A 22,463-nucleotide genomic window follows, 5' to 3' on the forward strand; every position below is an offset into this window, starting at 1 on the left:
TAATAAGTATACTTTTTATTATATATTTAGGTTTAACACAAAAATAGCATTTTTAAAACAAAAAAAATGATGTTTCAGTGTCTCCATAGTCTGAGAGCCATAGCTTTTAAATTTTTTGACTGATTTTATTAGTTAGGTTCTCGTTTTTTGGAGTATGAGGTGACAGTTTGATTGGCACTATGTTGGGGGCATACACCTTTTTAATTGCTTGGTGTTGCTCTTTACGTGATGTTAGGTGATAAAAAATGGCTTTTTTGGCACTGTTTCTATTTTTTTTATGTGTTCAGCTGAAGGGTTAGGTCATGTGATATTTTTATAGAGCTGGTTGTTACGGATGTGGCAATACCTAATATGTCAACTTTTTTATTTATTTCACTTGAACACAATAATAGCATTTTTTAAACAAAAAAATCATGTTTTAATGTCTCCATGAGAGCTATAGTTTTTTAATTTCTTTTAGCAATTTTCTTATGATTGGGCTCATTTTTTGCGGGATGAGGCGACAGTTTTATTGTTACCATTTTGTGGGACATACGCCTTTTTGATCACTTGGAGTTGCACTTTTTGTGATGTAAGGTGACAAAAATGGCTTTTTTGACACGGTTTCATTTTTTTTATGGTGTTTATTGGACGGGGTGGATCATGTGACTGTTGTAAAGCATGTTGTAAAGCATATCATATATTAACAGCATCTCTGTCGAGATGGCTGCCCACATAATTAGGTACAGAAAATAGGATTTAAAAAAATCTTCAACCAGAATAAAAAAGGTTAGAACATTTTTATATTTTTAATTATTTGGTTTTAACAAGTAAATAAATCTAGTTGATACATCCCCTTTAAGGAATTGTGTTAGAAGACATTTCTTACTATACTCTTATTGTTGTAAAGATGGGGGTTATTGTATATATTGTATATAGTAAGTTTCCAGCTGGGCTGTGGAGAATCCCTTTTATTAACTAAGAGCGTGCAATAGCAGAATGAATATAGGAGGAATTCAATTGATTCAGATTTTTAAATTATGTTATGGAAAATAAAGACATCCCTAATAGTGTTGAGCGAATAAGTGGACTTCGATCCGAATTTCAGGGAAGATTCGATTTGCCGCAAAGCCGAATTTCCTCGTGCTTTGTGGTTGTGAATAGATTTTTCCTGAATGGAGGCAAAAAAAAAAATAAAAAAAAAATCATACTTTCCTTATCCATTTGCTCGAGACGGCCTAGCCGCCGCCATCTTGATTGAAGATCTCACACTTTTGATGTCACCATGTTGGCTGACGTGATGACGTCATCACGGGCAGCACAGGATTTCGCACTAGATCTTCAATCAAGATGGCGGCGGACGGCTCTTCGCCAGCAAATGGATGAAGTAAGTATGATTTAATTAATTTTTTTACATTTTACACTATATTATCAGCTATAAACACGGCATCTGAGAGGTTCAATCGAAATCGCCGCTCCCTGTAATTGCACTCACTACTTACAAAGAAATGTAAAATTATCAAATTCGGCGAAGCAACCGAACCAAATTTTGTAATATTCCACAGCAGAGCCTCGCTAATATGTTCAAATGTATCATATTACTTCCATGTTCTTTATGGATTCCTGATTCTAATTGTTCCTCTATCCAGGGGTGGATTTTTTTTCGGATTCTGAAGTCATGGTTAATGAGGTATAAGGCATGTTTAATAGCTTTCTTTGTTTAACCGAAAAATGAAATACTTTCTAAAAAGAAGGACGTTATTAGGATGCATTTTGTGGTTGAGTTTTGATACTTTGGCCAAATATCTACATGGGAAAGTGACAATTCCATTTAGTTTGGCTGCATTGTGCATGTCAGAGACCACACTCTGCGAACCAGTCAGTGGCCACGATTAGCTATCCAAGTTTAACATGAGACCGGCCATTAGTTTGTCAAAAGCAGACCACAATGTGTACAGTTATTAATTTTTCACCCTTTCATTATAGCCAACCACTATGTAATAAGGAGCAAATACCAGAAGATCAACATCATGGACAACAGACCATGATCAGTTATAAATTATACTGTGGACTCCACTCAAACATGTTTGTCAAAAACTCCATGAGAGTAATATCTGAAGTCAGTTTTCCTTGTGTCTGCATTAGCGTACATTGTGCCAAATTTGCAGTGACAAAGCTGGCGTGAAACTAATTAACAGCTAAGGCTACTTTCACACTCGCGTTTGGTGGGGATCCATTCTGGATCTGCACAGACGGATTTGTTCAGATAATACAACCGCATGCATCCGTTCAGAACGGATCCGTTTGTATTATATTTAACATAGCCAAGACGTCTTGAACACAATTGAACAGTCAATGGGGGACGGATCCGTTTTCCATTGTGCCATATTGTGTCAGTGAAAACGTATCCGTCCCCATTGACTTACATTGTGGATCCGTTTGGCTCAGTTTTGTCAGACGGAGGCAGAACGAAGCCAGACTGATGCAAACTGATGCATTCTGAGCGGATCCTTTTCCATTAAGAGTGCATTAAGGGCAAAACTGATTCGTTTTGGACCGCTTGTGAGATCCCTGAACGGATCTCACAAACGGAAACCAAAACGCCAGTGTGAAAGTAGACTATAACCACTTTTCAAAACTGGAGTCAGTGGTGCAAAAATGCAAACATTTTGTGCAAACAAGCCCCAAAGGTCACAAATGAACTATTAGGTGACTTTTTAAAGACAGTATTATGCAGTGCTGGGCATAATAAAATCCACCCAAAATCTCTAATACATAGGGGGTCATTTACCAAAGGGTGAAATCTACAGCGGACGTAAATAGTAAAAAAAAACTTTTGGAAAAGCCCTTTAAATTGATTAAATAAGAATAAAATTACAGGATGGCAACACTGTAAACATATCTTAGATATTACCATTATGCCCTTTAAACCCTTTATTAAGACCACAAAAAAATGGCATGTGTACCCATGTGTATTGCTGGCCAAAACAAACCTTTATTAATGTGATCTACAAGTTCACAAGTCAATGAATAATTAGAGGGCATCTTTCATTTAGCTGCTTTTTATGTAATGACTTAAAGATTTGATTTCTTATAAGATGTTCAAGCCATCAGGGCTGGTTTCCAATGTCCTGAAATGCTGCGGTGCTTATTAAAGATAGTTATCCTTCTCATCTCTGCATCTTTAGATAGAGGAATATTTCTACATTAGATGTTCGTGCGGGAGGTTACACTTGGTAGGATGGCACGATGTTTGCATAATGCATTGAAATCATTTCCATTCCTGGCAGAGTAAAATTACAGGATCTTCAGACTGCAATGCTACATCCATACACATTTGCTAGTATTTTATCTTTGCCTATCCATACATCCGGGCAAGATGATTAAACAGGTTCAGAGAAGTCTGAATATGATATATCACAGATGCTATACAATAGAGTCATCTTTTTTTCCAAAGTTATCAGAAATAATTCCATATTATCAATATGACTTTCTGACCAATTAATGTATCAGAAGCCCCACTTATCCCCAGACTGAAGGAAGCTCCTTCACATTTTTGTCCTTCACATTTGAGCTCTTGGCCATCCCCTATGCAGAGGACACAGCTACAGTCATGTGACTTTGGTCCCTTCATTCTCAGGATTGGTAGAGGTTTCGGTAGCCAGACCTATCCACCAATCAGAAAGTGCTGGCATATTCTGGTAAAATACCACCTTACATAGGAAAACCCATTTAACAAATGCTAGGTGACCCCTGTTAGGATTTAACAACCATTATTTTTCTTTAAAGATTCTCAAAGAATCTGGTAGAAAATGTGGCGCACCCTTGTATGAAGTCATCATAGGTACAGTAAAAGGGACATGAACATTCAAAAACTTCAATGTGCAAATGAGGTATTTAAAAATAGGGCTGTTTGAAGCACCAATTTTAAGAGGACTTTCCTGGTAGTTAGAGTTTTAGTGCAAATGTATTTTGAAAAGGAAAAAAGAATGAAGAAATTGCACTGAAATCCAATGTGCCATCTAGGCATTTTGCTGACCTACCCAAAAATCAAAAGACCCCCACAATCACTTTATCCTCCAATGTCATCAATGTTATTTTTTGAACTGAGCAGGAACAGGCTCTGATTTACCATGCCTTCAGTCCAGAATTCTAATAGGGCTTTTGAGACTTTTTGAACTCAGACAAAAATATTGTGACTTTCTGCATTTTTACACTAGTCACCCATGTTTTGAAATATGGGTGAAAAATTTGGTGTGGTTAGCTATGTTAATGAGCTTCAGTCAAAATGTATCATTGAGACATTTTTAAAAAGTCACAAAAAAAGTTCTCATTCCATTGGAGGGTGGAGTAGGAAAACTGGAGGAGCTTTTCTAGACAAATGTGGCATAAAGTATGCCAACGCTATACAAAAGATGCTGTATATGAGAGTTAGGTGAACAGTGGGAGGAGATGACCCTTGGCAATGGTTGATGAAGTTAGGATATGGACTGGAATGCATTCTGTAAGGCACCATCATTAAAGGGGTTTTCCTAGATTCTGATTTTGATGACCTATCGTTAGGGGTCGGCTTCTCAGGATCTCTGCTGATCAGGAACTGCTGTAAGCACCGCAGCCTCCTTGCAGCTTACCAAGCACAGTGGCGTCCATTGGATAACGTCTGTGTTTGGTACTGCAGCTAAGCACCATTCCCTTGAATGGGACTGACTTGAGCCTAGGCCTTGCGACCATCTAGGAAGAAGCAGAATCACTCACCAGAGCACTGCAGCCTTTTCAATCAGCTGATCGTCAGGCGTACCAGGAGTCAGTCCAGATACTGATTACCTATAATGAGGATAACTCATCATTTTTTAACACTTTGAAACCCCCTTAAAATAATTTTGTGAATTTGTCTCTTGAAGGCACTTCCTGCCATTCAGATAGAGCTGCGGAAAGCAAGCAGTAAGCAGCTGCATCTATGAACAATTTGGATATAAAGAGTATACATATGGGCAAAACCGCAAAATTCAGCTAGATGCCATAGGGCATAATGACTGTGCACATGCCAGCACACACTCTATAGAGACACAGAGGTCATCATGTGATGTCATTATCTATTAACTGCAAAAACATACCAACTGGTTAATTTGGAAGTTAGACTTTGAGCCCCAATGGGGTCAGGGACCGATATGATTAGCATATAAAATAATGAAAAAAAAATATTTCCATACCAACAACAAACTATGAATTATGTGCTCTCTTAAACAACAATTTCCACAAAGCTAAAAATGTTATTAAACTCAGCTATCGAAAGATAGCTGTGCTGTGACCTGCGCACAGCGTGAGGATGTAGGCACGCTTTGCAACCTCACGAGCCCTAGATCTCAGGAAGGGCAGCAGCATCTAGAACAGGAGAGGTGAAATGATTTTTATTTTTATTTATAAGGTCTGATTAACATTGGGGGTAAATCAGAGGTTTGATTGGGGGTATTATTAACATTGGAGGTCTGATCTGAGGTATTTTTGGACATCTGAGTTGAGGTCTAGCTAACATTGGGGGGGGTCTGATCTGAGGTCTGAATAACATTGGGGGTCTATATATACAGTGTTCATTTAGGACATGGTCAGATATCATAGTCAAGTATCAGAATAATGTCAGTATGATACCTGACTCTGATACCTGACCCCGACACCGGACCCCGACACCGGACCCCGACTCTGACACCTGACCCTGACAACTGACCCTGAGATCCGACCCTGACTTTGATATTTGACTCTGACACCTGACCTTGATATTTGACTCTTCACAGGTCTTCATAGGTCAGGGTCAAAGTCTGAATGAGTTATAGATATACTTGTGTATTTGCATGCTAACTCACACAGCCAAAGAAAAGCTTCAGTTGAGCTTCTAGCTCTGTGTCTGAAATGCTGTAAGCTAATATATTACAAGGGCAGCTGAAAGAATAACTCAGTAGTTAGGTTCCTGGTTTATAGACTGAAGTTTTGGGGTTCAAGACCCAATAGAAACCTTAAAACAACAATTTTATGTTTTTAAACATTAGATAAGAGATATATTGAAATGATGTGTGACTCTGATGAATTTCTTCACTCGTCAGTGTCAGCGTTGCAATGACTTTAAGCTTTACTATGTATTTGTATGTATGCTATATCACATAGATGAAGAATATCCCAAGCTGACACTAGGCAAGCCAATAGATCAGTGGTAAGGTACTTTTTATGCTGATTATATCTGTAAACTGTAAAATGGTGTTCATAGGTAGAGACACAGTACCCCTTAAGTATCACACCCTCTCAGCTAGTCATATGTGGGAACACCAGTATAAATAATTGAGCTCAGGTACAGACTCCGGATACAGAGTGAGGGCTGTCCACTCACCCTGACATTTACTTTATATTAAAGGGGTTGTCTCATCATGGACAATAGGGGTATATCGCTAGGATATGCCCCCATTGTCTTATAGGTGTGGGTCCCAAAAGTGGGACCCGCACCTATATCGAGAACGGAGCCCCGCAAGGTGGTTGCTGGAGGACCCATTCCGGCCACCACCAAGCCGGCTCCCCATAGAAGTGAATGGGAGCATACCGCGGATGTGCGCCACCCGCTCCCATTCATTTCTATGGGGCCGACAGAAATAGCCGAACCAGGGCTCGGCTTTTTTCGCCTGTCTAATAGAAAATGAATGGAGGGCGGCTGCGCATGCGCAGTGTGCCCTCCTTCACTTGCGGGACTCCGTTCTCGATATAGGTGTGGGTCCCAGCGGTGGGAATCGCACCTATAAGACAAAGGGGGCATATCGCAACCCCTTTAAGATATTGTTCATGACTATGGATAGAGCAAACAAAAAAATTCCCACCATGCCATCATGGGCCTTCATTTACACAAAATAAGATATAACTTATTGAGATCCAAAATAAGATATAAACATATTGAGATCCGTTATTGCCTGGGACAAATCCTATGGGTGCCATCTGTCTTACTGTCCAGGTGATCACATGAGATTTTGGCCTGAAGCCATCCAACAGAAGATGTGCTTATGTGTGGCTTTGTTGAAACAAGTCTTTTTTTTTTTTTCTTTTTTTTATTTGTCAACGGAACAAGGGATTCCCAACCAGTCTCCCAAGCTGGTACTTGCCAAGCCTTAAGCTGCTTATCTTCTGCGATCTGACGAGTGCAGGTACATTCAGCTTAGAATAACCGTTGCCGAAAATAGAATTACTGAAAATACTTAAATATTACTTTATTATAAATATATTCCCAAATACCTTTCATTAGTTTTTTTTTTTTTTTTTTTTTTTTTTTTTTTTTTTTAAAGTTTATTGGGAAAATTACAAAACATTAACAGCAAAATTTTTTACAACCCCTCAATTATTAATGACCCAACCAAATGTAGATAAATATAAATATAGTTAGTTCATCTTTTAGTTGCATTTATAAAAAACCCTCCCCTCCCTCCCCCCTAGTCTGTGGTGCGTCAAGGTAGGACCCCCATAAACAAACCAACATGACCTCAGTTAGTCAATCTTCCAGCCACCCCATATCCTATTCCACTGGTCCTCAACTTCCCTCCGTTTATATATGATTTTCTCGTAATTTTTTACCTTATCAGTTAAATTTATCCATATATTTATGTCTGGAGTGGATCGGGCAAACCAGGTCCGACTAATCAGAACTCTAGCCAACATCAATATTCTGCTCAGAAAGATCTTTTGATACTTGTGATTTTTTAATTTGGAAAAGTCGTTAAGCACGAATACATGAGGTTCAAAAGGGATTCGAATTTTTAGTTTATGGATAATACAATTATTAATACTATTCCAGTATTTTACAAGTTCTGGACAAGTCCAAACCATGTGGAGGAAGTCTGCTCCTACAATATCACATTTGGGGCAGTTAGATGTGGCTCTCAACCCGCATTTATTCATCCATAGGGGAGTAATGTATAGTCTATGGGAAATGTAAAATTGTATTAGGACATGGTTAAAGTTCTGGGATACTGAAGTCAGATTCCCAAAAATATTCTATTTCTATATATTGAAACAAGTCAAGAGTGAATGACAGACTGATAATGAGACCATCCGAATCACAGCCTCTTACAGTTCTTATTGCTGCAACAGAATCAAAATAGTAGTTCTTGGCAAACAGGGAAACAGAGAAGAACGCTACGGGTGAATTTTCGTGTGGACTACATCCCCTGCAGAAATTAATGGAGACACTCAGATTCTGAAAATGCCCAACAAACCACTATTTATGATGCAGAATGTTATTTACTATGCACAGTAATTGACCGTTTTCAGCCACACAGGATAACATAAGGGAAGTCTTTATGTTGCAGCCAGGCAATGCTTCTCTCAAAATGATTAGTCCCTGTGCTGTCCTCTGCTGCAAAATTAACATTCTGCAGTGTAAATAATGGTCTGTTGCATATTTTCTGAATCTGAATGTCTCCATTCCAGTGGGGGATGTAGTCTACACAGAATTTAATCCTTAGCTTTCTTCTCCTTTAGGAAGGAAAGCTCATTTGCATATCCCTTTTCCCACAAAACCAGAGAAGTGTTGCCTGGCCTATACGACTCCTCAAGCCTATTAGGTACTCAGGTGCTCCCCCCCCCCCGGATCCTGAACAAGGCCCTTCATTTAGCTAAGTCAGTCCTCCCTGCTATGCACTGATGAAAGGCAATTGTAAGTTATGCTTCAAAGCCTGAAAACTAAACATTGACTTATTGAATTGATACCTCTCAGAATTGATTCATACCCAAACTGAATTTCTTTACAGCTTTGGATGAATCGGAACAAAGTGAATTTTGAGAAATTCGCTCCTCCTTTGTTACAACCATTGCACTCTGCAAATTAACAATGTCTTATTGCTACTCTTAGATAGAGAACACCTTTTAATGAAATATGATCCAAAATATAGGAATACATGACAGAGACAGATTCATTTGCACACTGATCAATATACCTTTCCTCTGGAGATTGGGGGGGGGGGGGGGGGAGACTGTACAGTATATTACAAAATTAAATCATATTGGATTGTATTACTTTAAAATTCTAAATGAGAAGCACAAGACGTCTCCAGTTGCTGTGAATTGTGCCCCTTTGTTGTTGATGCCTGATTCGATAAAATATTTAGCAATAAGTCACTTTTTCCATTCACTGCTTATTACTAAGCAGAGAATAATTTAACTGGAAACATTCCTGGAATAGGATATGTCACAAAGCTGCTTATGAGCGTCACCTAATGACCTTAGCTATAACTCTAGGAGATTTCCTTCCAGAACTGAATTTCACAAAGCCTGGAGCCTTTAGCAAGACCAGATGTTGCTTATGTAGTAAGGACAACTATCAGGGATCGAGAAATGTAGGAGTGCTGAACCAGTGACTCAAGAGGTCATACTGGAAACGAACCCCGGATCTCTGACAAGATTCTCTTCCTTTGTGTGCATTATAAAGCTTCGTGCATGTCTTTTAATAATTCAAGGCATATCAGTAATGGAGCTATCAACAGTCGTCATATCTTTTTCTTGAATCTTTTCATTTAAAGCAGAATGTTATGAATTTTATGCTAAATTATTTTTTTTCCCACAAACGTTATATCTCTTTGTGAGGCACACACATTTATATCGCTGTTGGTTCTTTAATATTGGGGCTGTAATTTCCTTTCCCTGCTGCATGATGTTACATCTTATTGTATACTGCACTTCCATTTTGCTATTAGAGCATTTTACTTCACATATGGGCAGGCCATAACTATATAGAGCAGAATTAGCAATGTACAGTGTGGTACAGGTTTTGCAACATTCTCAAGTGTAGAAATGTAGGCTATTTTTTTTTTTATTGTATGTAGGGCTAAAATCATTTCTGTAATATGTTTTAATTAAAACATTTTGAACCACTTGGCTTCTACAACCTACATATATTCGTCTTCTGAACGATCTTCTGAGCTGAGTTACGGCCAAATCAGAGTTCAACATTAATTTGGTCATAAATCAGCTTAGGCTGGGTTCACATCATGTTTTATGCCTCTGTTTGATGTATACATTAGAAAAAAAGGATAGAAAAACGCAGTATCCTGCAGAGTCCGGTAAACGTATCCATTTTTTTTTTTTACAATGGAACTCTATGGTGAACGGATGCCACTGTATGGCATCAGTCTGAGCCATCCATTTAAGTTATACGTTTTTTGTATATGTTAACCAGATGGGAAAATCATGACGTGAACCCAGCCTTTGAAGATCGTTCAGGAGAGGTGAGAGAGGGGCTGGAGAAAATTAGGCAGCAAGGTAACTAAAGGCCATGTTACACAGGCTAATGATCTGTCAAATGAAGGTTGACATAAATGTTCGTCCTCGGCCATTGCCTTTGGAAGCACGGCCAGTGATCAGCCAACAAATTACCAAACGCTTATTTTTCGATGATCATGTCTCTTGTCAGAAAAATTATTGCTTGTTGCAAACACATCTGCCCATTTAGACAGGGGATGTCCTGCCCGAAAACTAAGTAATTCTATGAGGGGGAATTTTTTTTTGTGAATGATCACAAGAGTGATCGTTTATTCTACAGCCTCCAAACAATTGGAAAAAATGGAAGTTAAATGTCCCTCGTCACTACTTGTTTTGGCAATTAATCTGCCCTAGTGTAAGGACCCTAACTTTAGAAGTTAATCAAATTAAAGTTGTCACTTCTAGCAGGCCCTAATGAGTACAGTAATACACGCGAATAACCCCTGCCACTGACTCCAGATCAGTGATATGTATGTCTATATGCACCACCATTCCCCTGCTGTGCTCCCACAAACCAGCATGGAGAGGACTTCTGTGCACCTGTACATAGGGCAACAATCACACGACCGTATGAAAGAGTCTGCATCCGTTCGGATGCAAACCCATTCATTTCTGGGGGGCCACACCGTGTGCTGTCCAAATCCGTTGCCCCGTGCCACGGCCCCGCAAAAAAAAAATGGAACCTGTCCTATTCTTGTCCGCAATTGTGGACATGAATAGGCATTTTCAGTTGCGAACAAGAATAGGCATTTTCTATGATAGCCGCAGCAATGTGCAGTCCGCAACTTGCCGAATGCACACAGGCCGGTATCCATGTTTTGCAGATCCGCAAAACACAACGTTCGCGTGAATGTAGCCTAATGGAGATGACTCCAGCAGAAGTCCTATCTATGCATTTCATGGTCGGTTTATGGGCACACAGTGGGGGAATGGGGTGAGTGTGAACATACAAATGACTGATCTGCAGTCAGTGGCAGGTGTTCTATATATGTCTTATTGTACTTAATAGGGCTTGTCACAGGTGACAGACTCCCTTCAATGTAACTATGGTAAAACTAGCGCAGTCTGAATTGGCGTATCCACATACTATATGGAAATGACTAATGTTTCTTTCTGCCCTTCTGATCTATAATTCCTTATTTTGTATGGGCTTTCAGATTTTCTCCATTACTGAAAACAACTGAAATTTAAGCAGAATGTAGAGTCGGGAGACTGATGTTACAAACAAGAACATTTTCTCAGAGCCTCTAACATCTGTTCCCTTGATGGCAACAACATAATGGACGCTCACCAGACTAATGAATTGCAGAATTTAAGTTTTGCTCAAATCACATGTAGGAGAAAGGCAATTTAATTTACAATTTTTAAAAAAGGTAAGTAAATATCAAACAATGTAATAAAATAAATTATAACACAAGTGCAAAGTGGATAATACACAGCTTCCCACTAGGAAATTAGGTAACACCTTTAATCCACAGACCCATTCTTCCACAAACCATATATACCGTGAGCATAGAAATGAGACAAAACATATTTCTGCTCAATGCACAGGATGTATCTTCGGCTAAAAGTTTAAGTAAATGCTACAATACCGCACCTCATCACGATGCAGTTTTTTTCCGGGTGTAATTTGTGGCTGAATTGGTTCTCCTTTGACCTCTGTATAGTGCTGCAGTCAACAATCTTCCTCCAAAGAGAGAGAATTCAATCTGGATATTTGTTCAGTGCTGGGAGGCAGGCTGAGAATAGTGTAAGGGTACTTTCACACTAGGGGCACAATACCGGAAAAAAAATGATCAGTTTTATCCCCATGCATTCTGAATGGAGAGCAATCTATTCAGGATTCATCAGGATGTCTTCAGTTCAGTCTTTTTGATTTTTCAGGACAGAGATAATATCTCAGCATGCTACGGTTTTATCTCCTTCCAAAATTCCGCAACACTTGCCGGAATGCTGGATCCAGCATTTTTTCCCATTGAAATGCATTGATGCCGGATCCGGCCCCGATTGTTCCGGCAAAACGGATCCGGCATTGCGGTCTGCGCATATTCAGATCGCAAAAATTAAAAAAAAAAAAAATGCCGGATCCGCTTTTCCGGATGACACCGGAGAGACTGATCCGGCATTTCAATGCATTTGTCATACGGATCAGGATCCAGATCCTTCTGACAAATGCCATCAGTTTGCATGCGTTTTGACGGATCCAAATTCTATGTTTCTAAGTTTATTTCTTTAAAAAAGGAAATATCCTCCATACAAATAAACCAAATATTTACAAAGGAATATTCATCAGGTATATATATATATATATATATATATATATATATATTTAATGCACTTATATAGTGCTAATATATTCCGCAGCGCTTTAAAGACATTAGCATCAAGCTTTCCCCGATGAGGTTCACAATCTAAGTTCCCTATTAGTATGTCTGGAGCGTGGGAGGAAACCGGAGTACCCGGGGTAAACCTATGCAAAGACGGGGAGAATATATAAACTCTATGCAGATGTTGTCCTTGGTCAGATTCAAACCCAGGACCCCACTGAGCCACCATGCTGCTATAATATATACACACACTCACACTCCATACCAGCTTCATTAAAAAAATGTTTTGGGTGGAATAGGTAGTTGCATGCGATTAAAGGGGTTGTGCAGGCAGTATATATTGGTGCCTATATTCGGACCCCCATCAATCAGCTGTTTGAAGAAAAAATTTACATCACTCTAGAAGTGAATGGTAGTATTATACAACTTCCAAATATATTCCTAAAGTTATGCAAAGTTTTATCTTGTAAGGCAAAACGGATCCAGCATTTTTTTTTTCAACTTTTCGGTATCAGGCATTTCGGTATTTTGAATGCCGGATTCGGCACTTTTTATGTACATTACTATGGAAAAAAAAATGCCGGATCTGGCATTCAGGCAAGTCTTCAGTTTTTTGGGCCGGGGATAAAACCGTAGCATGCTGCGGTTTTATATTTTGCTTGATCAGTCAAAATGACTGAACTGAAGACATCCTTATGCATCCTGAACGGATTACTCTCCATTCAGACTGCATGGGGATATACCTGATCAGTTCTTTTCCGGCATTGAGCCCTTTTGACGGAACTCAGTGGCGGAAAAGAAAAACGCTAGTGTGAAAGTACCTATACTGATTAGATAAAATATCAAAGATAAATTTAAAGTCAACTTGTTGTTTCAGGTGAGTTTATAGAATAATATGACATGTATACATAAAGAATAACAGTATTTCCAGCCAATCCATGACTTGTCTTTCCTCATTCTGCAACAGCTTCCTCTCTGCAGGCTTCATATCTAATTGTCAGTTTTCTCGGAGCTAGCAATGGAGATTAGCTGCTATGATGTCTCCCATACACTGCACACACATTGAGAAGATGAGATCCTGTTCTCGCTCTGCAACACTGTAAGCACTATTGAGCAGTGTAGCTGTGAGTCCAGCCTTGGGATAAAATATAGAATAGTCTTCTGCAGCATCTCTGTCTCTGCCTGTTTCTCTCTTTCTGCTGCTTCCTCCTCACCTTTCCCAATCTCCAGACTTCTATGGACAACATGTAACCTGACCCCTCAGCAAGCTGACAATCCATTTTGTCTCTCAGTACAGATTTTACCAGTGAATTAAGTGGGAATGATCTGTGAAGGAGGCAGGGAGAAGGAGAAGAAATGGCAGATAAGTGGAGAAAGAGGTATTTTCTCTAATATAGGGTTTCTTATATTCACTTACACTAATGATGTATGCAAACTTTGTCCAAACAGTGCCTTTTTAACTATTCGGCCATGGTCTTTTATTTTATGTGACCCCTTCTCCCCAACTACTTAGTCACTTTATCTGCTGGTTCAATCTGAAGGTGAAAGATCCTGCAAAATTATGAATAATATTTTGCTTGTTCAGCAAATTGCCAAACCCTTCATACTGCAGCCATATCAGATTATATAAAATCAATGACCTAGTAATAATTACTGAGCTCTATGAACCCACAGCATATTTAACAGCTATACTTCAAAATGTTTAAATAGCAGGGATCTCAGTTTACAGAAAGTCACAATTTGCTTAAAAGAATTATAGTTTATCATTGAAATTATTTATACAGAGGTAAACACAAGGGTCAGTTTGCTGGAGATGACAGATGTCTCATCCAGCGCTGACTGCACGGTGCAATCTATCACATCAGCCATGCACATGAAATTACATATGCAAAATAAATATAATAAATGAAGGCATTGCTCACAGGTAATAAAAGACCAAGCAAAAGGGGCAATTGCTGAAAAAGTCATGAAGAAACATACATGGCCTTGTATAATCAACAGGGTGAATTCAAATGTTCAGTGTCTATATCATTATTTCTAACCGCCATGATGTATTCTTCCTTTACCACGCAGTAATGAAATATAATGTGAATTAATCTGAAATGTTAGTTGGTATGCAGGGAAGTAGAGCAATGCAGCAATGTAAAAATATGTTCACTGAATCAATTTTTTTCACTATTAGAAAAATATTTTGAAAAATACAATCATAAAGTTATTTTGCATTAATAATGACTGTAATAACTGAATTTTATTTATATCTTGGGGCGTATCATTACGCTATCTCTAAAACAAAGCCTTAAAGTACTTTCACACTAGCGTTTAAGTTTTCCGGTATTGAGATCCGTCATAGGGGCTCAATACCGGAAAAAAACGCTTCAGTTTTGTCCCCATTCATTGTCAATTGGGACGAAACTGAACAGAACGGAATGCGCCAAAAAATTCATTCTGTTTCTTTTAGTTGCCTTCCCATACCGGAGAGCAAACCACAACATGTTGTAGTTTGCTCTCCGTCCTGGGATGCGGAGCAAGACGGATCCTGCATGACCCCCAATGCAAGTCCATGGGGACGGATCCATTTTCTGTCACAATCTGCCACAATAAAAAACTGATCCGTCCCCCATTGACTTTCAATGGAGTTAATGATGGATCCATCTTAGCAATGTTAAAGATATGTTAAAGATAATACAACCGGATCCATTCATAACGGATACAGTTGGTTGTATTATCAGTAACGGAAACGTTTTTTCCTGGCCCCTGCCGGATCCAGCTAAAACTCTAGTGTGAAAGTAGCCTAACACAAGGCCGGTAAAGTGGTGGCTGGCGGTGCCGGGTCTGGCCACCATGAAGACTTTCTATTGGCCCGCCAAAAAAAGCCGAGCTGCATGTTCGGCTATTTTTGGAATGCCCATAGAAATGAATGGGAACGCACCGCACTTGAGTGGCCACCGCTCCCATTCCTTTCTATGGGGCCGCTGGAAATAGCTGAGCCAGGGCTTATATCCTAGCAATATGCCCCCAATGTCTGAGATGACACAACCCCTTTACAGCGGATGTCTGGGGTTAAATATATATATATATATATATATATATATATATCCACATGTGGTATTGTAGCTCAGCTTTATTCACTCCAATGGAGCTCAGCTTCCATACCAGACTCAATCCATGGACAGGATGGAGCTGCATCTAACATAAAAATATATAAATAAATGAAATAAAAAGGAGTGTTGGTCTCCTAGTCCCAAACAACCGTTTTTATGACACATGTTGGCACTTTAAACTGGAGTGAAGCACATGTCCCACACATGGTAGGAATATATCAATCAGAGGAATAGCAATAGAGATACAAAGATAGCAGTCACAACCAGGCACTGGTGCCTATACTGGGACCAAAAGCCCCTCTGACACATGAGAAGACACAAGTATTATAAAGGGCACACGGTAGCAGCAGCAGGGCTATATATATATATATATATATATATATATATATATATATACTAAAAACAAAGCAGCGCAAGTGTTTATTTTCAGCGGAAGCTTTGATTCCCTTTAATATTGACTGAAAAGCATAACAAGGAGTCTGTCTCGATTGTGCCTGACAATGGAGTGTAGCACGCTTAAAAACATACCATTTCTTCCCTTATTTCGGTGTTTCCATCTCAAAGAAAAATAAATTTGTGTCGTAAGCAAATGAGGAAACAAGTGCCCAAATGGGCATTATACTTCTTTCAAAGTGCCCAGGCCTGCCGGACCTAACTCGTTACCATGTCCTCCCCCTTGCGCTGAAATGTCCTAAAACATCCATGTAACTTCACCACCCCTCAGAAAGGGGAGTCAAAATCAAATTTGAAAGGGGAGAGTATTTATGTCGCATTGGGAATTGAGGTCGCATCACAAATACAAGAAAATCTGGTCCCCTTGGCACAAAGGGAGATCCTCATTCCCTTAATCCTTTTATAAGGTCTTGGGCTCAAAAGTTACAAACACTAACTTTAGATAGACAGACGTCTCTCATGAACTATAAAGACCTAGTTTATTTCCTCTCTTCCATATCAGACACTTACACATCTTGCTCTTTATTGGGTACTCCACCCCCCCCCCCCCTTCCCTTTCCCACCCTTACCTGTTAAGTTTTGTACTTATTAAGGTCAATTTGCTATCAATGATATTGTCTCTTTTCGGCTCTTAATTCCATTGCCTTCAAATATAAGTCAACAGACTAAAATACCCTTGCTCAACTACTCACTACGGGCGTAAAAGTCCCTCGTATCTATCTTTGACAACTAGGGTTTGTTATTATTATTATTATTCTCTGTATGTTCACCACAATATCTCTGTTACTACTCACATGTAATATGGATCGTGACTATTGATAGCTTGATCTACAGACTGTTTGTAACCCCTCTCATGTCTATCTTTGAAATCAATAAAAAGATATTAAAAAGAAAAAGAAAGGGGAGAGTATTTAGTAAGTTACTTGTCTTATAAGGAGAGTTTTAAAGTTGTATTTTTATTGGCTGTTCATCCCCTTTAACCAATATCTACTCAAGCTCCCTCTAGTGGTGACTGCAGGTAGCCTAAATACTAGAAATCTATACTGATTCAGGGGATTTAAAACCTTGTATCAAACCTCCAACCTTTAGAAAGACATACTAAGAGCTTAATCAGTACAGAATTTTGGATCTGTAAATAACATGGTCTAAAAAGTAGAGATTCACTTTAAGAGGCTACACATCACATTTACATCAGTGCCCCTAGAAGAATGGGGCTGCATAACCTTCATTTACCAGTGATATCATTTAAAGGGCATCTGTCAGCAGATTTGTACCTATGAAACTGGCTGACCTGTTGTATGTGCAGTTGGCAGCTGAAGGCATCTGTGTTGGTTCCATGTTCTTATGTGTCGACATTGCTGAGAAAAATTATGTTTTAATATAAGCAAATTTTAGGAGCAATGGAGGTGTTGCTGTTACAGAGAGGCTCAGCTCTCTGCAACTGACGCACCCTCTGCACTTTGACAGGGCCAGAGTGTGTAAACATGATAAAACATTTGCAATCGCACACTGCAACCAGCACTCTGCCCTGCCTCTATGCTGGATGTTGAATAAGGCATTGGTGTACATTTTGGCCAAAGCGTAATAAGCCACTCACCACGTCAAGGTCGCCTTCATGAGTGGTCCCTAACACTAGTTCCTACCTGTTATGGGCCATAACAGCCACTAGGAACTAGTGTTAGGGACCACTCATGAAGGCAACCTTGACGTGGTGAGAGGCTTATTACGCTTTGGCCAAAATGTACACCAATGCCTTATTCAACATCCAGCATAAAGGCAGGGCAGAGTGCTGTTTGTAGAGTGCGATTGCATTTGTGTTTTTGCGTTTGTATCTGTATTTTGCCATAGCAATGTGCACCTGCATACAGGGTTGTGCGGGCTGAACCCCCCACATGATAAAACATTTGCATATACAGTACAACAGGTACAAGTCTGCTGACAGATGCCCTTTAACCAGCAACACATATGGCATAGTGGTACTGATAAAGCATGGCACGGGTTAGAAGAACTGTCTCTATAGATGAGAATAACATGCCATTCAGGAGTATGGGAAAGCAGCGGGTGCAAATCACGTGACATCTGTTCAATCACGAGACACCGGGCTTCCAGTTTACTTCAAGCAAGAGTGTGAATGTTGCAAAAACACAAGCTGCCGTTAGGATTGTACATCCGTCATAATGTCTCTAAAAGGATCTAATCTTCTGTAGCGGGTGGTCTGCCATTAGCATTAATTGTATAATGCTTAAAGCCTTTGTGGAAGAATATCTCAGCGGTGTCTCGTCAGCACTTGTGCGGGTCTATGCCATTCAAACTGCAGAATGTGTCTGAAATCAAGAAAACAAGATCCTTCCCGGCCTCCTCTCTTCTATAAAGACCCCCATTTCACCATAGCGTGAAAAGAATGCCTTTTGACATGATTTCATTAAAACAAAGCAAGTGTGCTTAGCGCCATAAGTGCTATAATAAATCACCTAGGAGAATAGTCTGCGCAAATCTGCAAACTCTCATGACAAACTATTAGGTTAAACAATGTAAGATACCCCAGGAGGCCACTAGACCGAGGCCAAGAGAAGCCATGGTAAATGAGCAACCACCATGGAGAATACTCAGGAAGATCTCAGGGGCTTAGAAGAAAATTGAGCTGTCTTGTCTTCCGTCCCCAGTGCTTGGATTTGCTAATACAACGCGGGCTAATTTGTAGGGGAAAAAGGAACATGCCGGTGGATTAAATGACTGATGCATTGCATCATATTTCAGTTAGAAGGACATATTAAATATTAATTTTATTATTCATTTCAGATTATTTTTACTATAATATACTCTTTTTCTGCAGTTACATTCATGGTCGGGACGAGGAGGCAGCAAGCTAAGGCATCATTTATCAAACAGATCAACAGGGGCCAAATAAATGAATGACTGCCTGTCTGATAGCAATTATGCTTTACTCCAGGGAACAAGGGTGTAAGGGTACAGTCTGAAACCCGGGCCTTAGGTACCAGGAGAGTTTGACTTGCCCCTAGTTACACTCAATTTCATTGGCCTGGCAGCCATGGGACATTACATTTGCAGATAGATAATTTTAGATTATCAGACCGATTGAAAACAACCCCCATAATAAATGATATATGAAAATTATTTTTAAAATAGCAAACCAAAATTGATTCGGTCTTAGATATATTAATAAACAGTTCTAATCTATTATTAAAAAAAATACTATAATAAAGGGCACATTTGACAGATTGCAGATATGAGATGATGTTCTGATGTGAATGGATGCTAGATGGGAATTCCAGCACAATGCAAAATATGTCCATTGGTCTGCAAATGGGTAAAAAAATAACAAGCTTATACTCACCTCACCACACATCTGCTGCCGTTCTAATAGAACCCAGTCTCTGCTGCACTCCACTTCCTGTTCCTGCCCTGACACAGCAGGAAATGGCTGTGTATGCCTCTCAGCCAATGTCACGGCCACGGTTATGGCGGTGACTCCTTGGGAGCCGCATACAGTTGCCCGCGGTTTGGGTAGTTGTTTCAACCGCAGCTTGAGGCATGATGTTGTCTGCCTCAAGTGCGGTTGCCGCGGACAACAGCTATGTGTGCGGTTCCCTTGGAGTTGTGTGCGTGTGTGTATGCACGTTTGTATGTCTGGTGTGCACTTTGTGTTGTCTGGTGTGCACTTTGACACTTTCCCTTCACTGTGGCTGCCCGTGGCAATGTTTGGTATGTTGTACATGTGGTGGCAGTGTCCCGGCCTTCGGGCTGTCTCCCAGGATGGCTGCCACCCATGTCGTTGCCTGCGGCAACAGCCACAGTGTGATCTTAGTTTGGTCACTTCCCCTTTATGTGTGTTTCCCTTCTGTGGTGCTGGAAGGGTTAACTCCCTTCCCAGTGTGTGTGTGATGTCACTGGGTGTGTCCAACTGTGGGATGTGGCTTCTTGGCCTATATAGCCTTGGTGTTTGGCATGGCTCAGGGGTTGCTTCAGTCATGCTTGGCTGGAGCAGCCTCCTGTGCATATTACCTGCCAGTGAGAGCCACCCCTGTGGTCATAAAGGAAGTCAGGTGAGACCGCATGCCTTCCTAGCGACGCTCAGGCTGCTCTGCTGCTAAATACAAAACTAGTTGCCCGCGGCAACCACAAGTGAGGCCACACACCAGCGGCCCTCACCCGTGGTTGAACACCCATACAAAAACCGCAGGCAACCACATGCGGTAAAGGAGTCACGGTCATGGGCATGGCCGTGACAGCTAATGACTGGCTGAGGTAGCCATCTCTGCAGCCAATGACTGGCTGAGCAGCATTCCCAGCCATTTCCTGCTCTTTCGGGACATTAGTGGGAAGTGAAGTGCAGCAGGGACCTGCTTTTTAATAATTTGCAGACCAGCAGAATTTTTTTTTTTTAATACCCCTTTACCATGTAATATCTATCTACATAATCTATTTATCTGTATACAGATGTGGCCGAGCTAAACTTGATGGTTAACGCGTTAAGTAAACAATGGCAAGAATATGTTAATTGACTTTCTCAATGGATTTCAATGGATTTTGTCACAAGATAACACTGTATATAAGGAAATCTATGGCACACCACTTTTTCAAGGAATCTGTGGCCGAGAGTAGAATGGCATGCTCTGGACGGGAGCATAACACTGTGACATGTGTTAGAGTCCATTTTTAGCTCGGCTACATCTGTATCTATCCTGTTTGCCTATATATCTATTCCTTTCTTCCTATATATCCATTAAATTTTTGTTTGCACTTGTCATAGCTGAATTGAGATACCTCTGTAAGTTCAAAATGTGTTTTCCCATTGACAAGTTCAGTTTTGCTACACCTGCATAAATAAAACATAATAGGGGAAGTTTCTCAATTGTGTTATTAGATGCATTCATTTAGGAGACTGAGGAAATTTAGCCAATTTTGTCAAAAAAGCTGATGTAGCACAAAATATCTGATGTAATGGCAGACACTTCTCACTTTCTTACACAAACTCATGCCCAGCATAGTTTGGTGCTACATCACTGAGAGCAATGTATGATTCCACTTCTTCACTGGCTTCCTTTAGACACTTAAAGGGGTGGTTCACCCCTGGGGACCTTTTCTGCAGGCCTCCTATCTTGGGCAGACCCGCGGTGGGAATCACACTTACCTAATACCTACCGCTGGGTTCCAGTTCAACTATTCAACCACTCCCCCTTGGGCACAGCAGGTCTTGCCTCTCCTTGCGTCAACATTCGGTTTGTTTAGGGTCACATGGGGACTGCAGCCAATGACTGGCTACAGCTATGACATGTGATTCATGTATCATGTTCCTGGGTCAGGTGACCCACATCAAACCAGATGTTGATATGGAAAGACCAGAGACTTGCGGCATCCAAGGAGTAACGAAGGAACTGAAACTCAGTGACAGAGATCAGGTAAGTATGATTCCCACCATGGTTCTGGCCACACTGGCCTGTAGAAAAGGTCCCCAGGGTGTAAAAAAATAAAATAAAATTACCCCCCAAGATAATTAGCAATTTTATTTATTCAAAGGGTCTGTCTCATTAGAGTCTACTTCACAACCAGTGTTCCTCTGTATAAGCTAGAATTGGGAGCTGCTCTATACAAGTGGCTCCCATCTAACTGCCTGTGTATTACATAGAGGCTATTCGTCTGAACAGCTGCCATGTTATACTATGTATTCACTGCAAGAATTGCCAGGCTGGCTGTGGCTTCCCCTGGCAAAACCAGCTGTTTGCCAGGTGACCATATTTTGAAGAGGTCTGTCTCATGAAACAAAACCTTAAATTATCCAGAAGAGCTAGGTTTTTGAAAATGTATGGATGGAGACAAATGTGAATACCCCATAAAATACAAATATGTGCAGCATTTTATGTGTCCTTCTCCAACCTATTTTTTTTTTTTTTTGCGCTGAACTTCAATATATGAATTGTGTTAAAGCAAGAGAGGAACTAGTTAAGTAAAGTGGAGGAGGTCTGCCTGGTCCTGGGAAAATAACCCTTCTTAAACCATAAATGATGGAGATTATGATTTACCCCTTTCGTAAGAAGCAACTGTGCAACAAAAATCCGCTAGAACCATTGCTAATGTGTTCATTTCCTGCCTATAGGATAGTATGTCTTTGTAACACAACTCTCCAGGGATCCATCACAAGCATTCCTAATAACCCGACAGAGCAAATCTAACAGGATTCACAGGGTGTAAAACATATTATCCACAATCTAAAGATCTAAGGGCATTCCTGTTACCAGATTATCTTTGACAGATCACTAAACTTACAGTAATTGTACTACAGTATATGTAAAGGTGACAGGTC

At 40.1% G+C, this 22,463-nt stretch overlaps 1 protein-coding gene and 1 pseudogene across 1 annotated transcript in view; both read right to left on the reverse strand.

Annotated features, from left to right (window-relative positions):
• The window catches only part of CHSY3 (chondroitin sulfate synthase 3), a 347,641-nt gene that overhangs the window by 85,908 nt on the left and 239,270 nt on the right, over window positions 1-22,463 (reverse strand). The window lies entirely within an intron of this gene.
• LOC122925325 lies at window positions 7,064-7,182 on the reverse strand (annotated as a pseudogene).

Source organism: Bufo gargarizans, chromosome 1 (assembly GCF_014858855.1).
Source record: "Bufo gargarizans isolate SCDJY-AF-19 chromosome 1, ASM1485885v1, whole genome shotgun sequence".
NCBI lineage: Eukaryota > Metazoa > Chordata > Amphibia > Anura > Bufonidae > Bufo > Bufo gargarizans.